General features: G+C 41.8%; 1 protein-coding gene across 6 annotated transcripts in view; it reads left to right on the top strand.

Moving 5' to 3' along the window:
- The first annotated feature begins 1,380 nt into the window (after positions 1–1,380).
- The window catches only part of ZMIZ1 (zinc finger MIZ-type containing 1), a 479,207-nt gene continuing 454,271 nt past the window's right edge, over positions 1,381–26,316 (top strand). For 3 of the 6 annotated variants that reach the window (XM_073686023.1, XM_073686024.1, XM_073686019.1), the window contains exon 1: positions 1,382–1,643. The gene's annotated coding sequence lies outside the window, so the exon portion shown is untranslated. Of the gene's footprint in view, positions 1,644–3,123; positions 3,404–26,316 lie in introns of those variants that run through there. The other 3 variants (XM_073686020.1, XM_073686021.1, XM_073686022.1) reach the window with 2 other exon arrangements.

The following is a 26,316-nucleotide window of genomic DNA, read 5'->3' as shown; positions in this document are numbered from 1 at the left end:
GTGTCTGCTGTATATGAGGTGTCTGCTGTATATGAGGTGTCTGCTGTATATGAGGTGACTGCTGTATATGAGGTGTCTGCTGTATATGAGCTCTCTGCACCCCGTGTAGCTCCTGTATATGAGGTGACTGCTGTATATGAGGTGTCTGCTGTATATGAGGTGACTGCTGTATATGAGGTGTCTGCTGTATATGAGGTGACTGCTGTATATGAGGTGTCTGCTGTATATGAGGTGACTGCTGTATATGAGGTGTCTGCTGTATATGAGGTGTCTGCTGTATATGAGGATCTTCCTGTATATGAGGTGACTGCTGTATATGAGGATCCTCCTGTATATGAGGTAGCTGCTGTATATGAGGTGACTGCTGTATATGAGGTGACTGCTGTATATGAGGTGACTGCTGTATATGAGGTGTCTGCTGTATATGAGCTCCCTGCACCCCGTGTAGCTCCTGTATATGAGGTGACTGCTGTATATGAGGTGACTGCTGTATATGAGCTCCCTGCACCCCGTGTAGCTCCTGTATATGAGGTGACTGCTATATATGAGGTGTCTGCTGTATATGAGCTCTCTGCACCCCGTGTAGCTCCTGTATATGAGGTGACTGCTGTATATGAGGTGTCTGCTGTATATGAGGTGACTGCTGTATATGAGGTGTCTGCTGTATATGAGCTCTCTGCACCCCGTGTAGCTCCTGTATATGAGGTGTCAGCTGTATATGAGGTGTCTGCTGTATATGAGCTCTCTGCACCCCGTGTAGCTCCTGTATATGAGGTGACTGCTGTATATGAGGTGTCTGCTGTATATGAGGTGTCTGCTGTATATGAGGATCTTCCTGTATATGAGGTGACTGCTGTATATGAGGATCCTCCTGTATATGAGGTAGCTGCTGTATATGAGGTGACTGCTGTATATGAGGTGACTGCTGTATATGAGGTGACTGCTGTATATGAGGTGTCTGCTGTATATGAGGTGACTGCTGTATATGAGGTGTCTGCTGTATATGAGCTCCCTGCACCCCGTGTAGCTCCTGTATATGAGGTGACTGCTGTATATGAGGTGACTGCTGTATATGAGCTCCCTGCACCCCGTGTAGCTCCTGTATATGAGGTAGCTGCTGTATATGAGGTGACTGCTGTATATGAGGATCCTCCTGTATATGAGGTGACTGCTGTATATGAGGATCCTCCTGTATATGAGGTGACTGCTGTATATGAGGTGCCTCCTGTATATGAGCTCTCTGCACCCCGTGTAGCTCCTGTATAGGAGGTGCCTGCAGTGTGGTACTCCGCCATCCACCTGCTGTATCACAGGCAGCAGAGTCCAGCTCCAGTCATGTCGTGCGTCCTCCTCCAGCTCCAGTCTGGAGCACAGCCCGGGTTTTCCCGCCCACCGGCAGGCATGGTAATAGAATAGGCTATGTAATTTGACACTTCAACTTACTGTGCTCCCTGCTAGTTGATTCACTTACTCACCCACTAACACTGAGCTCCTTTTACTGTCTGTGGGCAAAAAAGGGACGGAAAGCTGCAGGAATAGGGGGAGGAAGTGCAGTGCCAGGCTGAGATGTGCCCAGCAAACCAGGGGATATTGTGCATGTGCTGACGGGGCTGCCAGGCTGCCCGCTCTCCTGCCTTCAGCTGGTAAGTTTCCTCTCTCCTCACACCTCCATGAGAGGTTCTCCCAAACAATGGATCATGGAAGGATCGTGGGGATCCTGTGGAAGGAAGGACACGCTGTGGATGTGCCCTGCAGGGTGGCCGTGGCCGTGGGCATGCCAGGCATTCCTTCCAGCAGGCTGTAAGGTCAGCGGGTCTCTGGGCATTGTGCTGCCTTGGAGAAAGTTGCCCCTGGCATCCTGGACATGTATGGAATGAGCTGGTTCTCCTTTTGTTGCGATGCCTGGCACAATTGATTGTTAGCTTAGTGGGCAAGCAGTTCCTGTGCAAGGCTTGTGTGGTGCAAGCGTTTAACCTGTGCTGTGCTGGCGGCCTCCCAGTGTCCCCATGGTCTGTGGCCACATTGGTGCCAGTAGTGCAGCTGGATCTGACATCACTGGCTATGAGGTGGATTCTCCTGCTGGCTGATGCTTCAGGCTCATTGTGCTTGTGTGTATTTGTGCAATGGTGGCGATCGTGCTGGTCATTAATATTAATGGTGTCTGTTATGATGGCTGTGCTGCACCGAGGCTGCTCAGGTGCAGAATGGAAGCGGCTCAGCCTGTACCATGTTTGGATGTACAGATGTCCCAGTAAACTAGCATAAGAGGTGGAAAGGGATTTGAAAAGGAACTCTGCTTTCTTAGGAATCCCTCCCCCTTCCCAGGACTATCAGTGTGTGATTTAGCTGCCTCTAGAAATGCTCCTTTTAAAACACTTAAGGAATGTGTCCCCCCCCCCCCCAATCAGACTTAAAATGTATATATTGTCTACTCCCAGTGGAGCAGAAGCCTTGAAAAAAAAGTTTCACCCAAACTTTTACATTGTGAACTGATTTAAAAATCCCTCCTCTACCCCCACCCCCTTCCCCTTGGCCTAACTTTTCTTACACCAAAGCAGCTGATAGTTACTGGTGTATTTTCTGAAAATGCTCCCCTAATGTCTGCACTCACTGCCAGAATGTGATTAACCCTGTGTGCCCTGGGAAACCATTCAGCTACACGTTCCATTCATTATCCCTCCATCTAGGCCTATTCACAGAAGTTCAGTATATATGGTCACTATGTGTATAGTCACTGTGTATGGTCAGGGCACTGCACTGTTGTGCTAAATAATAGTAGTGAATGACAGTGTGAGTGGCTTCTGTGGATGTAAGATCTGCCATTAGATCAATATACGCATTTCTTTCCCTTATTAGAGACTTCTGGATTACAGAATTATTTTATTCTGATAATTTACTGTAAGGAAGGCAATTAAGCATTTGTTCAATGTTATTTTATTATTTATCGTTATTAGTGTTAATATTTTCCAAGAGCTTTTTAAATATTTATTATTATTATGAATAATAATATATCTTTAAGTGTCATACAATATGCTCAGTTAAATATGTAGAAAAAAAAACCCTGTTTGGGGACAGCCTTTGCCTAATACACACACATCTTGCTTGCATTGCAGAGCTGTAGGTATGATGTACAGTACCACCATGAGACTGCATTACCGTCTGGTTGAGCAGAGTGGATATTCTTGTGCTTCAGTTCATAATCTGCAAAAGGCTTAATGGTTCTATGGTGCCAAAGGAATTGCTTTTCTCCTTTTACGCCGGTAGATCTCAGTGTAGCTGGTGTTCTGACTGCTTTTTCAAAGCCTTGACATGAGAAAGGAGGATTTAACTTGGCAGCCTGAACAAATGCTCTTTCAGAGGTTTCCAAAGAGATGGTATGAGAGCGGTGAAGAAAAATAACCAAGTATGTGGGTTGTGTTGTGTGTTTTTTTTTTTTTCTTCTCTTTTATTTTAAATGGTATCTACTCAACTGGTGTGATAGAAAATGGGCATTTGACATTGTCTAGTCCTGTTGGGCCCTTCAGAAGTAAAAGGTGTTCATGATATAGTTGTGCTTTATACCTTGTCTATTAGCTTGCTAGTGCCTTCTGTTTCCCTGTGCTGTTTTTACTTTATTTCTATGGATGTTGACTTTGGAATTCATGCCTTGCCATTCAGGCCAGAATTTACAGCTTGGATTTTTGGATGGTGTACTGGCAGCAAAATTCACGTGAGACTACAAAAAGAAATGTCTTTAATATATGGTTTTCCAGGGATCGCACGCTTTTATTTGTTTACATATGTGGAAGACTGAGATCTGCTTTTGTGGAATCTTCTGTCAAAGGAGAAAGTTTAGATGCATCCCTACCTGTATTGTTTATATGTAAAAGTTAGGCTATGTTCACACAACATTATGGCCCAAAGTGTAACTAATGTAGACCATTTTCATGTAGGCATGTGTTTATCAGTATTTTGCATCAATGTTTGTAAGACAAAACCAGAAGCGCAGTGCTATTCTTCCTGTCAAAATTCTGGATTATATTTTAAGCCAATGGGGTTTACAGATTGTAAACTTGCGAGCAGGGCCCTCACGCCTCCTGTTACTGTTGAACTATATGTTACTTTGTGATGTCTTTATTGTTTGTACATGTCCAGGCTTAATTGTGAACTGCTGCGGAATATGTTGGCGCTATAGAAATAAAATTATTATTAATATTATTATTTGGATTGTGTGCTGGTTCCAGGACTGCATCAAGGTTTGTGTCATAAACGCAAACTGCGATACAGATGTAAACAGAGACTTAGCCAAAATTAGAAATGTAACCTTAACACACAAAAAGCACAATAGAAAGATTTGCTCAGTTTGGTTTTACTCTCTCTCTTTTTTCACTTTTAAATAATAATACAAAATAATGACCAAAATATGTCCATAGGAAAATGATCATTTATTAACAGTTTCTATGTAGCAACTGTGTTCTAAATAACAATAGACTTCAATGGTCGGTCAGAGATAATCATACAGCATAATGTTGGATCTGGAAAGGGAAACATTAAATGTGGCATATGCTAAAAGTACTACTACTTTTTTTGATAGTTTTGCTAAATGAAACCTTTAAAATATACTGCTAAAGTGTTTGACCAAAACACTTTATTTTGGTCATTTTAATATTTATTTTCATTTGAGGTTCCCATTTATCAGTTGTTTTAGCTGTACGTATCCCCCATACAAACACTTTTTGGCTTCTAGGACACTAAATTAGGAGCCATAGGACTGAGTGTGGTGGCTGAGTATTTTCTTTTCTCACCCCGCTCAGGGTTGGCAGACAGGTTTTGGTGCTGTGCCTTCTTGGAGGCTGGGGTGTTTTTGTTATATTGTGGCATCAATCTTCTGTGGAGAAGGGGGAGGAGAGACTGGTGTTCACTGAGCACTGATTCAGGTTTATGAATGACAGAAGACTTGTGCTGACCCCCTTTTTTTTCTTGTGTTCCAAGACTAGGATGTTGAAACACCAGCCTCCAGACAAAAGGCACATTGAGCAGCAAGGTCTGCAGCAGAGCACTTGTGACTTGGAGGCTAAATGGGGGGGGGGGAGATAACTGAGTTTAGCAATGTGTTCCCCTGTTTTAATATGCTGTGAACGAGTAAACAAGCCTGTTAACTCATTTACATTATAGTCAGGAATATACAACAGTATTTTGTGAATTGCTGCCTGTTTCCTAGCTATATCTATTTTTATAACTATACTGTTTCATAAGTCCAAAAATATTTGTATAGAAAATCATTTGCTAGTACAGCGTGTAAGAATCTGCAGTTTCCTCATGGAATTCTGAGTAAACAATGTTGGGTTTCTTTTGTACTACTGTCATGAAATGTGTTTCATTGATAAATTCGTATAATCTTGATTTGTTAAGGAGGCTGTCTGGTTGGAAAAAAAAAATCTAACGAAACAACTCTCATAGATAATGGCAAATATTTAGAAGGGTCTCTCGTTTAGTCTTCTCATTATTAGCCACAGTGGATATTGGCAACAGACAATTTATCGTATTGGCTGATCAAGCCTGTCTTGAATGGGCCATTGATGAGAACAGTGTATGCAATTCAGCTGTATCACAGAATAAAAAAAAAAACATTCTTGTAAATAAAACCTAGGAAAGGTACTTGCAAGATATGGCCCTCATTTTAAACAAGCTGGTTGGTGGTGTTTTACTGGCCTGTTAAGGCAGGTTACAAATGTTCTGTGCTCATAGAATGTTATCGCCAGCACATCACCTGTTTAAATGGCATAATATGCTACTAATAAGGTCAATTTTCAAGCAGGCTTAAAAATCATTGCACCTAAAGAACAAGCGTTTTGCTCTTTCGTCAGGTGATTTTCCGCCTCTTTAGACTAGCCAATACTCGAGAACAAGCGTTTCTACGTAATCGTTCCCTGATGATAATGATTATCACGTCTAAATGGACCAATATTTTCCCTCTTTTTTTCTCTGCAACAGAGATAATTTGCCTATTATTGAACAGGAAACATTGCCTTTTAGATTCCATATTCAACTGGTTCCTTTAAGCTGGTGAACAAGTACTTCCACCATGAGAATTTTAGTGGTGCTGCAGGATTGTTGCTGCAAGGTTCTACCACAGGTTACAGGTGTCCCAGCAGCAGGACTTCCAATAGACCACACTAAGGTGTTCCTAAAAACCGAGAGCAGACAAGTTCAAAATGACTTGTAGCTAACATAACCTGCTCTCTGTGGTTTGATGTACCTTCTATTTATATTACATACAGCAACATTAATTCCACAGCGCTTTACAGACATTATCATCACTGTGCCCATTAAGGCTCACAATCTAGATTCCCTATCAGTATGTCTTTGGAGTGTGGGAGGAACCCGGAGGAAACCCACGCAAACACGGGGAGAACATACAAACTCCTTGCAGATGTGGTCCTTGGTGGGATTTGAACCTCAGTAAAGCAACAGTGCTAAACACTGAGCTACCTTGCTGCCCACCTTTACATGAATGTTTCTTTATTTTTAGTATACTGCCATCAGTTTTTCAACTTCTTGTTATTTACATTCACATCACTCTAGACTTTTATGGTATTTTATTGGCATTTATTATTAATAAAGTTTTGGCATTGTTTTCAATCACATTATTGTAAGGGGTCCATTTCCTCTTGTCGGATTATTATTCAATGTTTGCTGAGCCCTAATTATTACAGGGTCTATTTGATTTACAGTATAAGAAGGGAGTGAGAAATAAAATAGATTTTAACAGCATGTAGTACAAAGGATGTCCTAATCTATTGAAACAGTATAGTTTTTAAGTGGCTAAAGTTAATAAAAAGCGTTTTTTTTCATATAGGATGATATTTTTTAAAATCAATGCAATGTTCTTAGAATCACCGTTTCTTTGGAACAGTGATGTGTCTGACCAGTGTGATCTTACCTCTGGGACCTTCACCAGTCATGAGTTTTGGGGTCACGTGTCCTCCATGTCAACAGAGCGATGGTTGAGTTTGCTCATCTATGCTGTATGTGTGTGAAAAGTTGTGATTCTGGGAACACCATTTTATTAATTTTAAGACACTTTCAGTACACCTATTCTTTCTCAGTGGTATAATACTAGAGGCTACGTATAAATGAAGGTCCCTGCAAGGTTGATATATCAGCTATAAAGCTGCGGAACACTGAGCTATAAGAAATATGAATACATTTCTTTAATGTAAGGTATTTTACATTGGCACTGCTATCTCACCCTCTTTTTGGGATCTCAGATGCTTAAGTATTGGGTTGCAGAAGAAGCAGTAAAAAAGCTTGTATGATTAGTTTCTAATGTTTAAAATGGTTCAGTAAGTTACATGAGGAATAATAGAACTGAGCATACACTGGGGTGAAAGATCCTGATATAAGGCTTGGGACACGTTCAGTATTTGGGCAGTATTGTACATAAGTAATTGTAAGGCAAAGCCAGGAGTGGGTGAAAAATGTAAAAGTGGTGACGCGTTTCTATTATACTTTTCCTCTGATTGTTCTGCTCTTGATTTTGGCTTAGGGTGCTTTCATATTGCGTTCTGTGTCCCTGTCGGGGCATACGTCCTAAAATTCCATGCAAAACGGGGTCTGGACGGGGGCCAAAGACCACAATGGTGACGGCATAGCCAACGTGCAGCCTACGTCTGAGTGTCCGCCTCCTGTGGGTGTACACTCCCGAAAAAAGTGCACGGCAGAGAGCAAGTTCGCTCTGCCGTCACCATTGCGGTTTATGGCCCCCATCAGCGCATATGTCCAGACTCCGTTTTTTACAGATACTGATGTAAAATACTGACCAAATACTGAACGTGTGAACATGACCTTATTGTTAGTATATGTGAAAAATAGATTGTACCTACTGTTGTAGCAAGAGGTAGGCTATATCTGATGTGATAAATAACCAGGGCCCCTTGTATTTTATAATGCATTAAACTATCTAATTATTATTAAAGGGAACCTGTCACCAGAAATAATGCCGTTAACCTGCAGATATGGCGTTAATCTGCAGGTTAAGGCTATGTGCCCACGATGCAGAAATGCTGCATATTTTTTACGCTTCTCCTTGGCAGGAAAAATGCATGCGGTTTTTACATGCGTTTTTCACGCCAGGTAGAAGCGTTTGTCAAGCGTTTTTGCAAGCATTTCTGCATGCGGGTTATCAAGCGCTTTTCCAAGCAATTTTAGCATCACTTGGAAAAGTGCTTGACAACTTGTTCACACTATATAAATCCATGCAACCGGCATGGTTTTATAGTAGTGTGACCAAGTTAGTAAAAAAAAAAAATATAAGAATGGTAAAAAATAAAGTTTATATTCACCTTCCGTTGTCCTCCCGGTGTTTTGTCTGCTCCGTCCGGTGTGTTGGGCGGCTCGCGGTGGTGTGAAAGACCTGCGGTGACGTCATTGAGTCATGTGACAGGTCACATGACTCAATGACGTCATGGCAGGTCCTTCACAACAGTGCAAGAGACCGGACAAAGGGGAGAAAACACCGGGAGGACATCGGAAGGTAAGTATAATCTTTATTTTTTATTTTAAATTATTTTCTTTTACAGTTTCTATGGTACCCAGGTCTGGATGAGAGTCTCATCTCCTCCAGACGTCGGTACCATCCACACATTGAACCGTGTGATATCCACATGTGCACATGTAGTCATGCGGATGTCACGCGGTCCAATGCAAGTCAATGGCGGCAATTACGCTGCGTGTCCGCAAAATTAATGGACATGCTGCAGATTTTTGAGCGCAGCATAAATGCTGCGGAAAAATCCGCAGCATGGGCATTGACATTGCGGCTTGTCATTGGGGACCATGGGGGACGGATTACCAAGAGTTTCCCAAGCGTTTACGCTGCGTAAATTCCGCAGCATAAACGCTTGGAAAATGCTTTGTGGGCACGCAGCCTAACAGCATTATTATGCTACCCGGTGCCCACACTTAGCCGAATTCAGCATGGAGAAAATTAACTTTATTCTCCCTGCCAGCATTCGGTTTCAGTCATGGGGTCGGGGCGCTGTGGGTTCAGTCATCACTCTGAAAATACAGAGCGGCCGCTGTAACCGCGCCCCCTGCCCTGACTGACAGCCGGCCCCAATGCAGAGGGAGTGTTAATCAGTGCCGAGGTTGCGGTTACATCTGTATACTCAGAGTGGTGACTGAACCGGCGCAACCCCCCCCCTCCTCCCTTGACTGAATCGAAATGCTGGCAAGCAGAAAAAAGTTAATTTTCTCCCTGTTGCATTCGGCTGCGTGCAGGCGCCGGGCATCATAATACTGCTGTTAACCTGAAGATTAACCGCATGCATATCTGCAGGTTAATAGCATTATTTCTGGTGACAGGTTCGCTTTAATGCACATGGACATTTTTATACCTTTTTGATTTTACATGGTGGCAAATGAGAAACCAAATTATGGCAGACCACATCATATTCTACCTTACAAAGATACTAGTCTCTAGAAGCAGGGTATACTGGCACAGGCAAGCACCACATGGCACCACATCACTGCTGTGTGATTGAGCCCTTATTGTGCCAACGCTAATATGTATTATAAACAGTGTATGTCAGATTCTAATGGTACAGATGCAATGGCTTCGCAAAAATCTAGGCACCAGATGCAAACTGCTAGGTAGATTGACTACCTGGCTCCTGGAATTTGAATAGGTTTGGAACAGACAAATCTAGAGGAAGCAACAAAATGTAAATCTAAACATAAGTCAACACGCGTCTAATTTGCTATGGATTATTTTCTAAGCAACGTCACAGGAATATAGGCATCTATTCAGATTTACCTCTGTGCTCGCTTCCTGCAGAAACTGAAAAAAAAATGTCATTGATTTAAATCCACACTTGTGAAATTTGCTTCGGAACCAGACAATTGCCAGAAAATATGCAACATTAAGTAAACTGCGAAATTGTTTATTGAAATTCATTATGGATTTGTTGCTGATTTGGATCTGTTAGAGTTGACATGCTAGGGATTAAAAACTGCAGTGATCTGCATGGCAAAAATCATGCAGATCATACTATTAAAATCTGCTGCAAAATGTTCTCAAGTCAATCTAAAGGGAATATTGTCACAGTTCTTGCAGCCATAATACAGATTCTAAAATGTGTAACGTTATGGCCATCAGAATGAGGCCCTAAGGGTGGATTTTCATGTTGCAGAATTCTTACAGAAATTTCTGTAACTGTCTCATTTATTGGAATAAATCTTGTAGAAATTTGTGTTTGTTGGTAAAATAACTCTAGTTAAATAGGATTAGTTTTCAATCGCAAAAACGAATCTGCTGCATATGGATATACCCTTAAAGTGCAAAGTTCTGTATGAAATGCCACCACTATATAAACATGGTTTACTATTTATTACAAGCCAAGACGGGATTTGTCTTGGGAGTTTCAGTGGTCATCTTGCTCTAAGAAGTGGCAGGTCTGTAAGCCCCACTCCTCCTCCCCCCAAGCCTGCGGTGTTTCTCCCCTGGGGAAATCTCTGAAATCTGACCCTGTAAGCAGCTGTCTGTTGTGTAGCTGAGTCTGGGGGTCTCTTTCTGCCTCTTTTCTTTGGAGAGTGTTCTGCAGGACAGGCAGTGTCATGCAAATAATGTTGCGTTTTTGCTTGCTAGATTACACTAATATTAATCAAAGGAGCGAGGTGTGATTTATCTGAGGCCTAAAACACATTCAGCCCCTGTAGAATTCAGGCAGAGCTCTTTGGTCAGTCACCTGCTCGCCCTGGATACCAACATACATTTTGTCTGTTTCTGTGGCCAGTGGTCCATTGTGGAGTGTTGGCAACATTTACATCAGGTAGTAGACCAGGAATGGTTTCATGTGGTACGTCTGCGCACACTGATCCACACTGTCCATCCAGATGAAAAAAAAATAAAAATACACGTCAAAAGTATTTCTTAGGTAATTTAATATCATTATTGCTGCTGGTCCTGTTTAGATTGACTGTTAGGTTATATCCAGAATAACTTATGTGCTTTCTATTCTGTGCTGAGGACATGTCCCTACTGGGGGAGGGGTGAGATGCTGCCTTATGCATTGTTCTGTTTCCTGACGGGAAGCAGAATCACATTTGTGACCTTTACATCCATCTGCGAGGAGAAACTGTGTGGCCTCTTCCACTAACATGGCCAAAAGAAGCAGCTAAAGCACTTGTGTGGTAGCTGCAGCATTCGGATCTTTACTGTCCAGCTGCGCATTGGTAATTAGTGTGGTTTTGTATATTTTTTTATTAAGAATGTTGTATTAAAAGGTCATTACAGAACATTGTAAATAAAAGAGTGCTTTCTGGTGACGACTTCTGGGTTTCTCTTTAAACGACTTACTATGCTCAAAAATATTGACTGACAGTGGTCCGACATCTCTGACTTCCACCAATGTGAAAATGAAAGTCACTCATCTCTAATAGTGAATGTAAAGTTTGTAGGTGTTTCTTTATAGATATGTCTCTTGTGGCAACTATATATATATATATATATATATATATATATATATATATATACACACAGTACAGACCAAAAGTTTGGACACACCTTCTCATTTAAAGATTTTTCTGTATTTTCATGGCTATGAATATTGTACATTCACACTGAAGGCATCAAAACTATGAATTAACACATGTGGAATTATATACTTAACAAAAAAGTGTGGAACAACTGAAAATATGTCTTATATTCTAGGTTCTTCAAAGTAGCCACCTTTTGCTTTGATGACTGCTTTGCACACTCTTGGCATTCTCTTGATGAGCTTCAAGAGGTAGTCATCAGAAATGGTCTTCCAACAATCTTGAAGGAGTTCCCAGCGATGCTTAGCACTTGTTGGCCCTTTTGCCTTCACTCTGCGGTCCAGCTCACCCCAAACCATCTCGATTGGGTTCAGGTCTGGTGACTGTGGAGGCCAGGTCATCTGGCGTAGCACCCCATCACTCTCCCTCTTGGTCAAATAGCCCTTACACAGCCTGGAGGTGTGTTTGGGGTCATTGTCCTGTTGAAAAATAAATGATGGTCAAACTAAACGCAAACCGGATGGAATAGCATGCCGCTGCAAGATGCTGTGGTAGCCATGCTGGTTCAGTATGCCTTCAATTTTGAATAAATCCCCAACAGTGTCACCAGAAAAGCACCCCCACACCATCACACCTCCTCCTCCATGCTTCATGGTGGGAACCAGGCATGTAGAGTCCATCCGTTCACCTTTTCTGCGTCGCACAAAGACACGGTGGTTGGAACCAAAGATCTCAAATTTGGACTCATCAGACCTAAGCACAGATTTCCACTGGTCTAATGTCCATTCCTTGTGTTCTTTAGCCCAAACAAGTCTCTTCTGCTTGTTGCCTGTCCTTAGCAGTGGTTTCCTAGCAGCTATTTTACCATGAAGGCCTGCTGCACAAAGTCTCCTCTTAACAGTTGTTGAAGAGATGTGTCTGCTGCTAGAACTCTGTGTGGCATTGACCTGGTCTCTAATCTGAGCTGCTGTTAACCTGCGATTTCTGAGGCTGGTGACTCGGATAAACTTAGCCTCAGAAGCAGAGGTGACTCTTGGTCTTCCTTTCCTGGGGCGGTCCTCGTGTGAGCCAGTTTCTTTGTAGCACTTGATGGTTTTTGCAACTGCACTTGGGGACACTTTCAAAGTTTTCCCAATGTTTCGAACTGACTGACCTTCATTTCTTAAAGTAATGATGGCCACTCGTTTTTCTTTACTTAGCTGCTTTTTTCTTGCCATAATACAAATTCTAACAGTCTATTCAGTAGGACTATCAGCTGTGTATCCACCAGACTTCTGCACAACACAACTGATGGTCCCAACCCCATTTATAAGGCAAGAAATCCCACTTATTAAACCTGACAGGGCACACCTGTGAAGTGAAAACCATTTCCGGTGACTACATCTTGAAGCTCATCAAGAGAATGCCAAGAGTGTGCAAAGCAGTCATCAAAGCAAAAGGTGGCTACTTTGAAGAACCTAGAATATAAGACATATTTTCAGTTGTTTCACACTTTTTTGTTAAGTATATAATTCCACATGTGTTAATTCATAGTTTTGATGCCTTCAGTGTGAATGTACAATTTTCATAGTCATGAAAATACAGAAAAATCTCTAAATGAGAAGGTGTGTCCAAACTTTTGGTCTGTGCTATATATATTATGGATATACAATGCAACAACATATAAGATCTGGTCTTCCTGTAATCGGAAGCTATGACATCAAACGCGGGGTGTGTGTGTTTGAAATGTTGCACCTATCTGGGTGAATAAAGTCCACATCTTTCACTTATTTCCATTGCAGTGCTGCTTCCATTCTCTTCTCTCTGTATATATACTGTAGATATATTTTATTGTTCTCTTTAGAAAGCAAGGTGGCAATGTGAAAGTTAACTTGTGGCCTGCCAGGATGTTTCTGTCCTGTGGAATTTATTCCATTTGCACAGTAGACTTATTCATGGATTTGTGTTCTACCTGCAGGTTTTCTCTCCTTGGTGCACTGCTTGCTCCTTTTATGTGTGTTTTGCTCCTGTGTGTTATCTTCCTGCTGCACAATAGGTTCTGGTTAATGTTTAAGGATAAGGTAACTCATTCATTGCTAGGCTGCAGTAAAAGAAGCAGAGCTGTTGGCTAACAGCACAAATTTTAAGTGAAGTTAATTATACAATTTGTCTACAGTTTATTTATAAAAAGTCTACACATTTGGGTGACTGTAGTCTATTGTACCCTGTTATCAGCCAATTCTGTGTAGGCAGAGGCTTAAGGCCCCCATACACATTAAACTAACATTTGCCAGGTTTGAATTACATTAAAATTTAGTCTGATCCCACTGATACCGACAGTCTAAGGGCCCCGTCACACTAAGCGATGCAGCAGCGATCCCGACAACGATACGACCTGTCAGGGATCGTTGCTGCATCGCTAATACATCGCTGGTGAGCTGTCAAACAGGCAGGCTCACCAGCGATGAGGGGAGCAGCGATATCGTGGAAAGGATCGTTCCACGATGTCCTGCTCCCGTTACCAGCCTGCTGCGAGCAGGAGCAGGCTGGTAACTATGGTAAATATCGGGTTACTAAGTGCGCGTGGGCCCCTAGTAACCCGCTGTTTACCATGGATACCACTCTGCTACGGTGCGCGGGAGCCTCCGCGCACAGTAGCAGAGTGGTATCCATGGTAAACAGCGGGTTACTAAGTGCGCGCGTGCCCCTAGTAACCCGATGTTTACCATAGTTACCAGCCAGATCGTTGGTCCCGCTGGTCACACACAGCGATGTGTGCTGGCCAGCGGGAGGCCAACGACCAAAAAATGGTCCAGGACACTTTGCAACGATCAGCGACCTCACAGCAGGGGCCTGATCGTTGCAAAGTGTCACACACAGCGACATCGCTGGTGAGGTCGCTGGTGAGTCACCAAAACCGTGACTCAGCAGCGATATCGCTAGCGATATCGCTATGTGAGACGGGGGCTTAAGCCTACATTCTAATGTGTATGGGGGCCTCCCAACACTCCCTCGACAGATTGAGTTATACCATCCTTCAACCAGCAGCTATTGTGTATGGGGCCCCATTGGCTGGCCATAAACATACTATGACTGTTTAGCCTGCAGCTATTTGCCTTGTTTTCCCATTTATATGTCTGTCAGTCAAATAAGCTTGTTTGTGTGAAGAGAAATTGTCATCAGTCTGGAGAACTCACCCACCGATTATCTAAAGGTCCCCATACACACTAGACCCGCCAATAGTCTTGTGTATGCATAGCCTCTCGACTCTCCCTTGACATAATATGAGAAGAATCTTGCTTGTTGAATTTCTCGTGGACGATACTTTTGTTCTACAGAAGATAAGCCACTGCCGAGGAGTCTGGCAGCACCTCACGTAGATGACACAGGGACACTCTGGTGAGACGAGCATTCTGTGTATGGGGAAGGCAGGAAAAATAGCTGTTGGCCAAAGGTTTGTTCAGTAGACTGCTACCTAAAATGTATGGTGGTCTTAAGAGGAAAAGAGTTATGACATGTAAAAATCCAACCTGTCCATCCAGTTGTATTGTCCTCACAGATATGGACTTCCACTAAAAATGTTGTGTGTGTGTGTGACTAGCTTTAGGGCTCGCTCACACCAGCGTAAAGCATCCGATGATTCTCTCATGTAAGAGAATCGGATGCTATATGTAAATGACCCTCAGTGTGATTTTTACTGTGATCCGATTCTCTCGTGCGGTAAAGATGGAGAACTTAATTGCTTCATCTTCTCCATTCTGTAAGTTGGTGTATATCGCACTGCATTCGGATGATATCCAAGTGCAGTCCGATGTTTTGCACGCACCCATAGACTTGTATGGGTGCGCACCATCCGATATACACTGCCAATCACAGCATGCAGCAATTTTTTTTATGCAGACTGAGCGTGAGAAAAAAGATGCTAGTCGGCATGGCTCCATAGCATAACAATGAAATATCAGATAGCACTCATCTGGGTTATGCGATGGCTATTCGCCAGTGTGAGCATACCCTTACAATGATGTTATATGGTATGGCTTCCCTGCATTTTGTCTGCCTTTCTTTAAACGTACATTCACAAAGAGGAAATTCCATAAAGCTTCAGCTTTTGTTAAACATATTGCTTGGAGTCCAAATAGTTTTGAAAGGTATGATATGGTATGGTTTAGCTGGCAACAGATTGCCCGATGTCTTGCCAACACCAAATGTTTGACAAGACATCCACCAGACCACCATACCTGTGTTGTGCTGGTGACATCCATGGAGTATTGAGTTCCCAAGACTCATATGTAGCTACCTATTAATGGAGGCACGTTAAGCAAAGAAGGGTTGGTGTTGCTTGCCCATAGATTGCCTTGCTGTGACCTCACCAAAGTTCTAATCACTTTTATGCCATCACTTAAAGGGGTATTCCCATCTCCAAGATCTTATTCCAATGTGTAGTAGGTGTAATAATAATAATAATATTAGCAAATACCTTCGATAGAAATGTAGTATAGTTTTTCTAATTCGCTATGTCGCTTACCTCATGTGCATGCACTGCTAACTATAGATACCTAAGGTCCTGCGATACCTGCACAGGAGGAAATGGACATAGCCAATCAGAAAAAAATATACTATATTTCTAATTGGAGGTACTTGCCAATATCATTAATATTACACCTACTACATATTGGGATAGGATCTTGGAGATGGGAATACCCCTTTAAAGGGAACCTTTCACCTTCAGAAACACTATTTACCAGCAGATGTAGTAGTAATCTCAATGTAAATAGTGCTTAACCCCTTAGTGACCAGGCCAACTTTTTGAAATCTGACGAGTCACTTTATGTAGCAATAACACTGGAATGTTTCAGCATATCCTAGTGATTCTAAGATTGTTTTTTTTTTCCTGACACATTATATTTTATGATCATGGTGAATTTAGATCAATATGTTTTTGTTTTTATGACAATATTAGAAATTTGACAAAAGTTTAAAAACATTAGCAGTGTTCATACTTTGAATATATATACCTTTAACCCCTTCATGACCTTTGATGTACATGTACACCGCGTGCAGAATTATTAGGCAAATGCTTTTTTTTATCACTTTGATACTTTTTATACATGTTGTCCTACTCCAAGCTGCATAGGCTTGAGAGCCAACTACCAATTAAGTAAATCTGGTGATGTGCATCTCTGTAATGAGGAGGGGTGTTGACTAATGACATCAACACCCTATATAAGGTGTGCTTAATTATTAGGCAACTTCCTTTCCTTTGGCAAAATGGGTCAGAAGAGAGATTTGACGGGCTCTGAAAAGTCCAAAATTGTGAGATGTCTTGCAGAGGGATGCAGCAGTCTTGAAATTTCCAAACTTTTGAAGAGTGATCATCGAACAATCAAGCATTTCATGGCAAATAGCCAACAGGGTCGCAAGAAGCGCTTTGGCCAAAAAAGGCGCAAAATAACTGCCCATGAATTGAGGAAAATCAAGCGTGAAGCTGCCAAGTGTCATTCGCCACCAGTTTTGCCATATTTCAGAGCTACAACGTTACTGGAGTATCAAAAAGCACAAGCTGTGCGATACTCAGGGACATGGCCAAGGTAAGGAAGGCTGAAAAACGACCACCTTTGAACAAGAAACATAAGATAAAACGTCAAGAATGGGTCAAGAAATATCTTATGAATGATTTTTCAAAGGTTTTATAGACTGATGAAGTGAGAGTGACTCTTGATGGGCCAGGTGGATGGTCCAGAGGCTGGATCAATAAAGGGCAGAGAGCTCCACTCCGACTCAGACGCCAGCAAGGTGGAGGTGGGGTACTGGTATGGGCTGATATCAAAGATGAACTTGTGGGACCTTTTCGGGTTGAGGATGGAGTGAAGCTCAACTCCCAGATCTAATGCCAGTTTCTGGAAGACAACTTCTTCAAGCAGTGGTACAGGAAGAAGTCGGTATCGTTCAAGAAAAACATGATTTTCATGCAGGACAGTGCTCCATCACATGCATCCAACTACTCCACAGCATGGCTGGCCAGTAAAGGTCTAAAAGAAGAAAAAATAATGACATGGCCCCCTTGTTCTCCTGATCTGAACCCCATAGAGAACCTGTGGTCCATCATAAAATGTGAGATCTACAGGGAGGGAAAACAGTACACCTCTCGGAACAGTGTCTGGGAGGCTGTGGTGGCTGCTGCACGCAATGTTGATCAAAAACAGATCAACAACTGACAATCTATGGATGGAAGGCTGTTGAGTGTCGTAATAAAGAAAGGTGGTTATATTGATCACTAATTTTTTTGTTTTTGCATGTCAGAAATGTTTATTTCTAAATTTTGTGCACTGATATTGGTTTACCTGGTGAAAATAAACAAGTGAGATGGGATTATATTTGGCTTTTATTAAGTTGCCTAATAATTCTGCACAGTAATAGTTACGTGCAAAAACAGATATCCTCCTAAGATAGCCAAATCTAAAAAAATCACTCCAACATCCAAAAATATTAAGCTTGGATATTTATGAGTCTTTTGGGTTGATTGATAACATAGTTGTTGATCAATAATAAAAATAATCCTCTAAAATACAACTTGCCTAATAATTCTGCACACAGTGTACGTCAAAGGTCCTGTCCCTGACTTTGATGTTGGCTCCCACACAGAGACCGCATCTTTCCTGGAAGATGATGGCTGATTTAATCAACCATCATGTGTCTTTAACAGCTGCAAGTGCAATACTAACATTTTTTCTTGTTTAAGGCACGTTACACATTAAACTAATGTCGGCCAAGCCCGCCGATGTGAGTGAGTTCGGTCTACAGTTTTGCGTGTATGGCTGTGTGCCGACGATGCGTTTTTTGGTGCAGATTTGCAGCGCGGAAACGCTCCAGAAACGCATTGCATACCTTATCCCATGACTTCCTATGACATTCTGCAAGTTCTGTGCACATGGTCAGGATTTTTTCTGCATGGATTTTACTCGCAGAAAAAATCCAGAAATGACCAATTCTTGTGCGTTTCTGCATTCATATTTGCCTATACAATGCATTGGAAAAACGCATGGCAAAAACGCATCAAAAACGCAAGTAAAAACTGCATGCGTTTTTCTGCCAAGGAGATGCAGAAATGCTCAGGGAAATTTCTGCTTAATTTCTGCATCGTGGACACTAAGCCTAAGACAAAACTTTAGTGTTGCACTAATAAAGCCAATACAATCAATATATCTTAAGTATAATAGTGTCATGTAACTATGTAGGGCTGTCAACCCTTTTGTTCACAAAAAGATAAGCCGACTCCAGAGACATCTGGCAACAGCTCTCTGATAGGGAACACAAGATTGAGCGCCCCTGTGTGTGGGAGAGTCAGATGAGATAGCTGCTGGGTGGCAGCTAGCTAATGTATACAGCGAGCTTAAGGCTATGTGCCCACGATGCAGAAATGCTGCATATTTTTTCTTCAACTCCCTGGCAGGAAAAAAGCATGCGGTTTTTACATGCGTTTTTCCTGCCAGGTAGAAGCGTTTGTCAAGCGTTTTTGCATGCATTTCTGCATGCGGATTATCAAGCGCTTTTCCAAGCGATTTTAGCATCACTTGGAAAGTGCTTGACAACTTGTTCACACTATAAAAATCCGTGCAACCGGCATGGATTTATAGTAGTGTGACCAAATTAGTAAAAAAAAAAAAAAAAAAAAAAAGATTATACTTACCTTCCGATGTCCTCCCGGTGTTTTCTCTGCTGCGTCCGGTGTCTTGGGCGGCTCGCGGTGGTGTGAAGGACCGGTCACATGACTCAATGACGTCATGGCAGGTCCTTCACAACACCGCGATCCCTACAGCAGACCAGACGGAGGGGAGAAAACACCGGGAGGACATCAGAAGGTAAGTATAATCTTTTATTTTTTATTTTAAATTCTTTTTTTTACAGTTTCTATGGTACCCAGGTCTGGAGGAGAGTGTCCTCTCCTCCAGACCTGGGTACCATCCGCACATTGAACCGTGTGATATCCGCTTGTGCACATGTAGTGATGCGGATGTCACGCGGTCCAATGCAAGTCAATGGCGGCGATTACGCTGCGTGTCCGCAAAATTAATGGACATGCTGCTGATTTTTGAGCGCAGCATAAATGCTGCAGAAAAATCCGCAGCATGGGCATTGACATTGCGGCTTGTCATTGGGTACTATGGGGGACGGATTATCAAGCGTTTCCCAAGCGTTTATTCTGTGTAAATTCCTCAGCATAAACGCTTGGAAAATGCTTTGTGGGCACGCAGCCTTAGAGTATATTCAAGATATGAGGATTCAACAGTATAAAGCTAAATCATAACCGTATGCAGTCTTTTATGCTTTTTTTATGTGGTTTTAAGTACACTGTCTGAATACACCCCTGAAAAAACTTTTTTGTTAAAGGAGTTTTGGGACACACAGATTTTATTAAACCATTTTTATTAAACCATTTTTAAAGCTTAGGAGAATTAAAGAATCTTCATAATTTACTTGCTGTTAAAATTCTGCCCTGATCCTGAGCTATCACATATGAACTCCTGTTCCTCAATGTCTGTTCAAAGAAAAGAGTACAGGGATTTCCTGACTCTGCTTTGAACAGAACATAGACTATCAGTCAAGCAGAGAGCTCAGCAAGCAGAGGGCAGGGCTCAGCCAGCAGCTCTGAGCAGTGATGTCATGGGGGATGTGGCCAGTGATCCTCTGCATGTTGTGAGTGACTCAGAGGGAGAGTAGGGAGAGTGCAGAGGTGTTCCAGAGTGCTATGTTACATTTATAATAAAATAATACATTATATGACTCCTTGCTCCTTTGCAGTACACTGAGCCTGTGTGAAACAAATGTAATCTCCTGTAACATTTAGAGCAGAACAGTCTCCGGACAGTGCGAACCAGAAGTGTTAGAAAGGAAGGAGAAACTATGCAGGCAACAATTTATCCATCTTGAGACCTTGTCAAAGTCTCAGGATAGTGTTTTGTGGGTGGACACCGAAATTGGGAATGTGTGAGCTGTGGACAGATACAACTATGGCAGAGAAGCCAGATCACTCTACCTTTTGGAGAATGTAGTCTAGAGGCAGGGAGGGACAGCTGGCAGGAAGTTCAAGAGGTAAACCATAACAGACCATAAGGATGGCTTCAGGGAGCTAAAGGAAATCTAAGGAGGTTGGCGGGACACACAATTCATATAGTGTGTTTTTTTTGTCACCTGGGAATACCCTTTTAAATTGGTTATGGTCTAAGAGAAAATCTCTATCACAAGACTGCCATTCCCTGTTACAGAGACATAAGGAAGTAGTGCTTGTTGTGTTAATAGATCACTTTTCTCTAAAATGACACATTACACTTTAATAGTTTATTGAAGGATTTTTCCACACTAGAGGTTTTATTTTTGGAGATGTTCAGCTCTATAGGATTATCTCTTTACATTACGGAAAGATGCCCAGCAAGCACCTATGTATATTTCATGTTTTATGGTAGAGGCTTATGGAAGTCACGAGGTGGATGGCATGGGAGCAGTATACACTGCTGTGCTGTTGATGAGAGACAATCCAATTGCAAGTAGTATTTAAAAAGATGGATATATTTTATTACAATGTATCACAGCAACACGTTTCTGGGTCAGACTGACCCCTTCATCTGGAACAAAACATTATCATATATTATGGTATGTCTTCTGACAAATAATGAGCAAAAGCAAGGGAGATTACTTCCCTGCTTATTGGAACATTACGTGATAAAATACATAAACAATAATATTTCAGCTTATAATGAGGTGAGAATAATTCCTAAAATATCATGCTCAAAATTAGCCTAGCTGCTGACTGGGAAAACAAACCACCACTACCATAAACTTACCACTTTACATTGGGAACACTCGCTAAGCCCAATAAGACATGGAATCTTTCTATTATTTTCCTAAGCATTTACGTTTGGCTGTTCTGCAATAATCTGTCTGCTTCTTGATTATATTGTTCATATTCTGAAATATACTGTTGAGCAGTAATGCAAGTTAAAGAAAAATGCATCCTTATGCCACAGAAGGTTCCATAAGAATGTATTAAAGGAACCTGTCATGTTGAAAATGGTATGTGATCTGCAGGTAGGGTGTTATAGAGAAGTAACTGATCAGATTGATACACATTCTTGGGAGAGAAGTTTGAGTAAAACTTGTATTTTATTCATTGAATTCCCTTTGTGTTTATGCATATGATTCCAGTGAGTCCTAATCGGTGATTGACAGTCTTCCCTGTATGACTATACAGCAAATCGCTGTCAACCACAGGGTAAGACCACCTTCTGGACTCATATACATACAAACACCAGGGATATCATTGAATAAAATACAAGTTATACTGAATTTTTTCCAACAAACCTATATATAATCTCCTTCTCTATACCATTTTGTCCACAGTTCAGGCTGCATGTACACTGCGATAGGTTCCCTTTAAGTTGCTCATTGAGGTAAGCTTGGTTTCTAAGACAGGCTTATTTTAAAGTTGCCTTCGCATATGTTTGTGCATTGTAACCTTTTTTTCTAGGTGAATATTTTTACCTGCGATGGCCATCTTGTGGCACATTCCATTGTTTAGCCCACTTTGTCTGTCACACTAAAGCCAATGTTATACAATTTCATCACAGGTGTCTCCCACTTGTTTTCATGGATGTTCAATGGGGAGGGACTATTTTTCATGCTTGTAGATGTGTCCTAGGGTTCAGAGGTTGAGAATCCTGGTGTATTCTTTGTCACTTGAAATTTTGTTCTGGATCCTCCTCAGAGTCTCCTAAGTGATTGAAACTCCCAGATTCCCACCAACTCTCACTATAAATTTCTAGTCTAGTACGGGTATGTGCACAATGAGTCTTTGTACTTAGTTTTTGGAGTGGAAGCTCCCAAGTTTTTGAGGAGGATTTTGATAACTTCCACTCAGTTCCTGCTCCAAAAACTCAGTGTCAACATACACTTAGGTTATAGTAATCTGTCCCTGTCCCTAGAAGTCTCTCTTGGATTACGTAAACCTAATATCACGGGACGACATGGGGATGTCCGGCGGACGGCACAACACACGGATACAATGGTATAATAAGGGGGGAGGAGGAGGGCCCTAGCGGTAGGGAACGAGGGAAGGGACACCTCTTGACACCACCCTGTGTCTGTCCCTAAGCTCCCCTATCGTCTCTAGATCTGCCACAAAAACGCATGTTAATCCTTATGCCAGCTTTGCCTATGAGAATTTTGAAGACTTGTGCAGATGATCAGTCATTTTCTTGACAGGCTTTCATGTGCTTTTAAATCATGTCAATTCTTTGTGCGTTTTTGCCTGCGTTTTTCCTATGTAATCCATTGGCAAAAACGCAGGCAAAAATGCATCAAAACTCACCAAAAACATGTGGAATTTCCGTAGCGTTTTTGCTGCTAAGAGGTGCAGAAATTTCTGCACAAAATACTGATCGTGCGCACATGCACTAAGGCTATGTTCACACACGTGTTTTTTTCTGCTGCAAATCTGCTGCTAACTTTTCTCTGGCAGGAAAACAGCTTGCATAAAAAACGCAGGTTTTGTTTAGTTTCTTTGCTGCGTTTTTTTGGCCACCCATTACTTCTTATGGGTGAAAAAACGCAGCAAAAATGCAGGTGCGTTTTCTGCTGCAGAAACGCTGAAAAAAGTGACATGCTCTATTTTCCAAATACGCACGTAAGGCAGAAAATACGCAGAAGATAAAAAGTAACATGTGCGAACAGTGAATTCTGGTTTCTCATAGACGCAGCTGAAAATTTGCATCAAAATCTGCTGCAAAATACGCAGCAAAACACAACGTGTGTGAACATAGATAGAGATACAGCGGTCTGTCAATTACTGAGCCCAATTCCCTCAGTATCGTGGATGAATGCAGCCTGGACCAGGATATTTGTCTGTTTAATTTGCTCAGACACAGGTGTATTTCTTTTTGTGTTAAGCTAGTTAATATCAGGTGGTGAACTTTGATTTTTGCCTTGTTGAAAGATCCCTGGAACTGACGGTTCGTTGGTGAACATGGATGAAAAATGCCTGTTTCATATCTCAGCCTTATGTTTGTCCTCTAGAATTATCTTGTTATTATCATCTTTTAAGAGGCCGACCATCTGTTTTTTCCTTTTTGGCATTGATATATTTATAAAAAATTTGGGGATTTAGTTTAATGTCGCTAGCGATTTGTTTCTCTGTAGCTAACTTTGCTAGCTTGATTTATTTTTTTACATTGCATATTTAGATCTTCATACTTCTGAAATACAATTTCTGTATTTTTAGCCTTTAAGATTTTGAATGCCCTTTGTTTTTGTCTTATTAAACTTTGTACTGTGTTATTTATCCATAATGGTTTCTTTTTATTCCTGGACATTTTATTATCAGAGGATATAAATTTTCTACAGGATTCTATTAGTTTTTCCTTAAACATGCCCCATTTATGTTCGGTATCACCAGTTATCATGATATGGTCCCAGTCTACCCGATTAAGCTCTTCCCTTAATTTGTTGAAATCAGCTTTCCTAAAGTTCCAGGTTTTTGCATTTCTCCTTTTGAATGTTTGATTGAAAATTACATTGAAACTTACTATATTATGATCACTGCATCCCTAATGCTCCCTGACCTGTAGATCTGAAATTGTATCTGGTCTATTTGACAGGACCAGATTCAGCAGATTACCTCCCCTGGTTGGTTCATCTACCTACTGAGAGAGGTAATTGTCTTGAATTGCATAGAAGAACTTTTAGCACAACCAGAACATTATATGTCCCCATCAATGTCTGGGAAATTAAAATCCCCCATAATAAGTACCCTATTATTATTTGCTGCCTTTCTAATTTGTTGCAGCATTTCATACTCTTACCTATTCAGCTATATTAGGCGGCTTGCAACAAACTCCAATTAGCAGCTTTCCATTATTTTCATTCCCATGTACATTAACCCATACTAACACTACGTTGTCAAAGCTCACCCCAATATCGTCATTGAGCACAGGTTTTAAGTTGGATTTAATGAAAATACACACCCTCCGCCTTTTTTGTCTTTCCTGTCCTTTCTAAATGTAGTGTAACCCTCTTCGTTTGTCACCCAGTCATTGCTTTCATCCAGCTAGGATTCTGTAATGCCCACCACATCGTATTCTATGACCGACATAAGAGTCTCCAGTTCATTAATTTTGTTTGCAAGACTTCTTGCATTTGCCAGCTGACATTTAATACTATTAGCAGATTTGTTTCTTCTATTCACCAACATACTTTTCTTGCATATCCCAGCCCCCCTAAATTCTCATTAACCCCTACTGTCTCTCTCCGTCTACTCTATCTATCCCCTTATTAGCACAACTACCCTCCCTCGCCTCAGGTCCTAGTTTAAAAGCGCCTCCATCCATTTGAACATTTTTTTCCCCAAGCACAGCTGCACATCTCCATTGAGGTGCAACTCATCCCTACCATAGAGCCTGTAGCTGACAGAGAAGTCAGCCCAGTTTTCCAGGAAACCAAACCCTTCCTTCCTGCACCAATTTCTAACCCACATATTTATCCCCCTAAGCTCCCCCTGTCTTTCTAGTGACGCTCGTGGCAGCGGCATTATTTCTGAAAACACCACCTTGGAGGTCCTGGCCTTCAGCTTCTCTCCTCGTTCCCTGTAATCATTTTTAAGGACCTTCCACCTCCCTCTAACTTTGTCATTAGTACCGATGTCTACAATGCCCAATGGATTTTCCCCAGCCCCACCCAGCAATTTGTCTATAATCCGCATTATGTCGCACCAGGCAGACAACACACTGTTCGGCATTCATGCTCTTGGCAGCAAATGACCCTTTCTGTCCTCCTATTTATAGAGTCCCCTACAACGAACATCTGTCTGGCCTTTGCTGCTCTCCTATTTCCCTCCTTCCTACAGCAGTCGTTTTCCTGGTTGCTAGGAGCAACGTCCTGCTGTAGTGATCCTAATCCTAGGCTTGCATTCTTAATATCAGCCAAACAGGCATATTTACTAGGTTGTGCCAGATTAGGACTGGGCTTCCTGGCACTTTTCCACCTACCCCTTCTTCTAACTGTTACCCAGCTACCTACTTCTGGGTCCTGATCTTCCCCACCTCCAACCTCCTCCATATCACTGGCCCCAGCCAGCGTATGCTCAGTGAGCTCTAATCTCCTCTCCAGGTTTGCAATGCTCCTTATCCAGTACCTGCGCTTCCAAACATGTAACTCGCTGACATTGAGCTCAGATATATTCACCCTCAAACGGCTGGTAAAGGCATGCATACATCTCACAAGACGCACTCCTGATAGCATTGTCCATTGAGCACATACTAAATGGGGATAAACCATACAGATAAAAGTAAAAAAAAACAATGGAAGGCTAATAAGGAAAACACCAAACTATGCGCTTGTGTTAAACTATGATATTATGTTTAACTATGTACTTACCTGCAACCCCGTACTTAGAATGCAGAACCCCGCTCCACTCAGCAGCCTCGCTTAGACTCACTGGAATTTGTAGTCCTCCAGACAACACAGCACAGATGTGGTGAGAGAATCCAACATGATTTGGGCAGAATGGGTTTTGTTTGGTAAAACTGCCAGTTTTTGGTAGCCTCTTATTTCACCATTCAGCATTCCCCCACCAACACACACATATTCAACTTGGCTAAATGTAAATGTTAATAGGGGAAATGTAAACCTACCAATCCTTTGAGTTTGTTAATGCCACAATGCATACATTATCATATGTTGGTTGAATTTTAATGACATATTCACAGCTATACAAGGGTACTGACATTTTTGGGATATGTACAGGATGATCAAGTAGTACAAAAGTATGTAGGT

This window comes from Phyllobates terribilis, unplaced genomic scaffold (genome assembly GCF_046119375.1).
Source record: "Phyllobates terribilis strain yellow unplaced genomic scaffold, ASM4611937v1 Scaffold_5__5_contigs__length_657084704, whole genome shotgun sequence".
Classification (NCBI taxonomy): domain Eukaryota; kingdom Metazoa; phylum Chordata; class Amphibia; order Anura; family Dendrobatidae; genus Phyllobates; species Phyllobates terribilis.
Note: the sequence above shows the minus strand (reverse complement) of the source record. Positions and strands in the feature narration are given on the sequence as shown.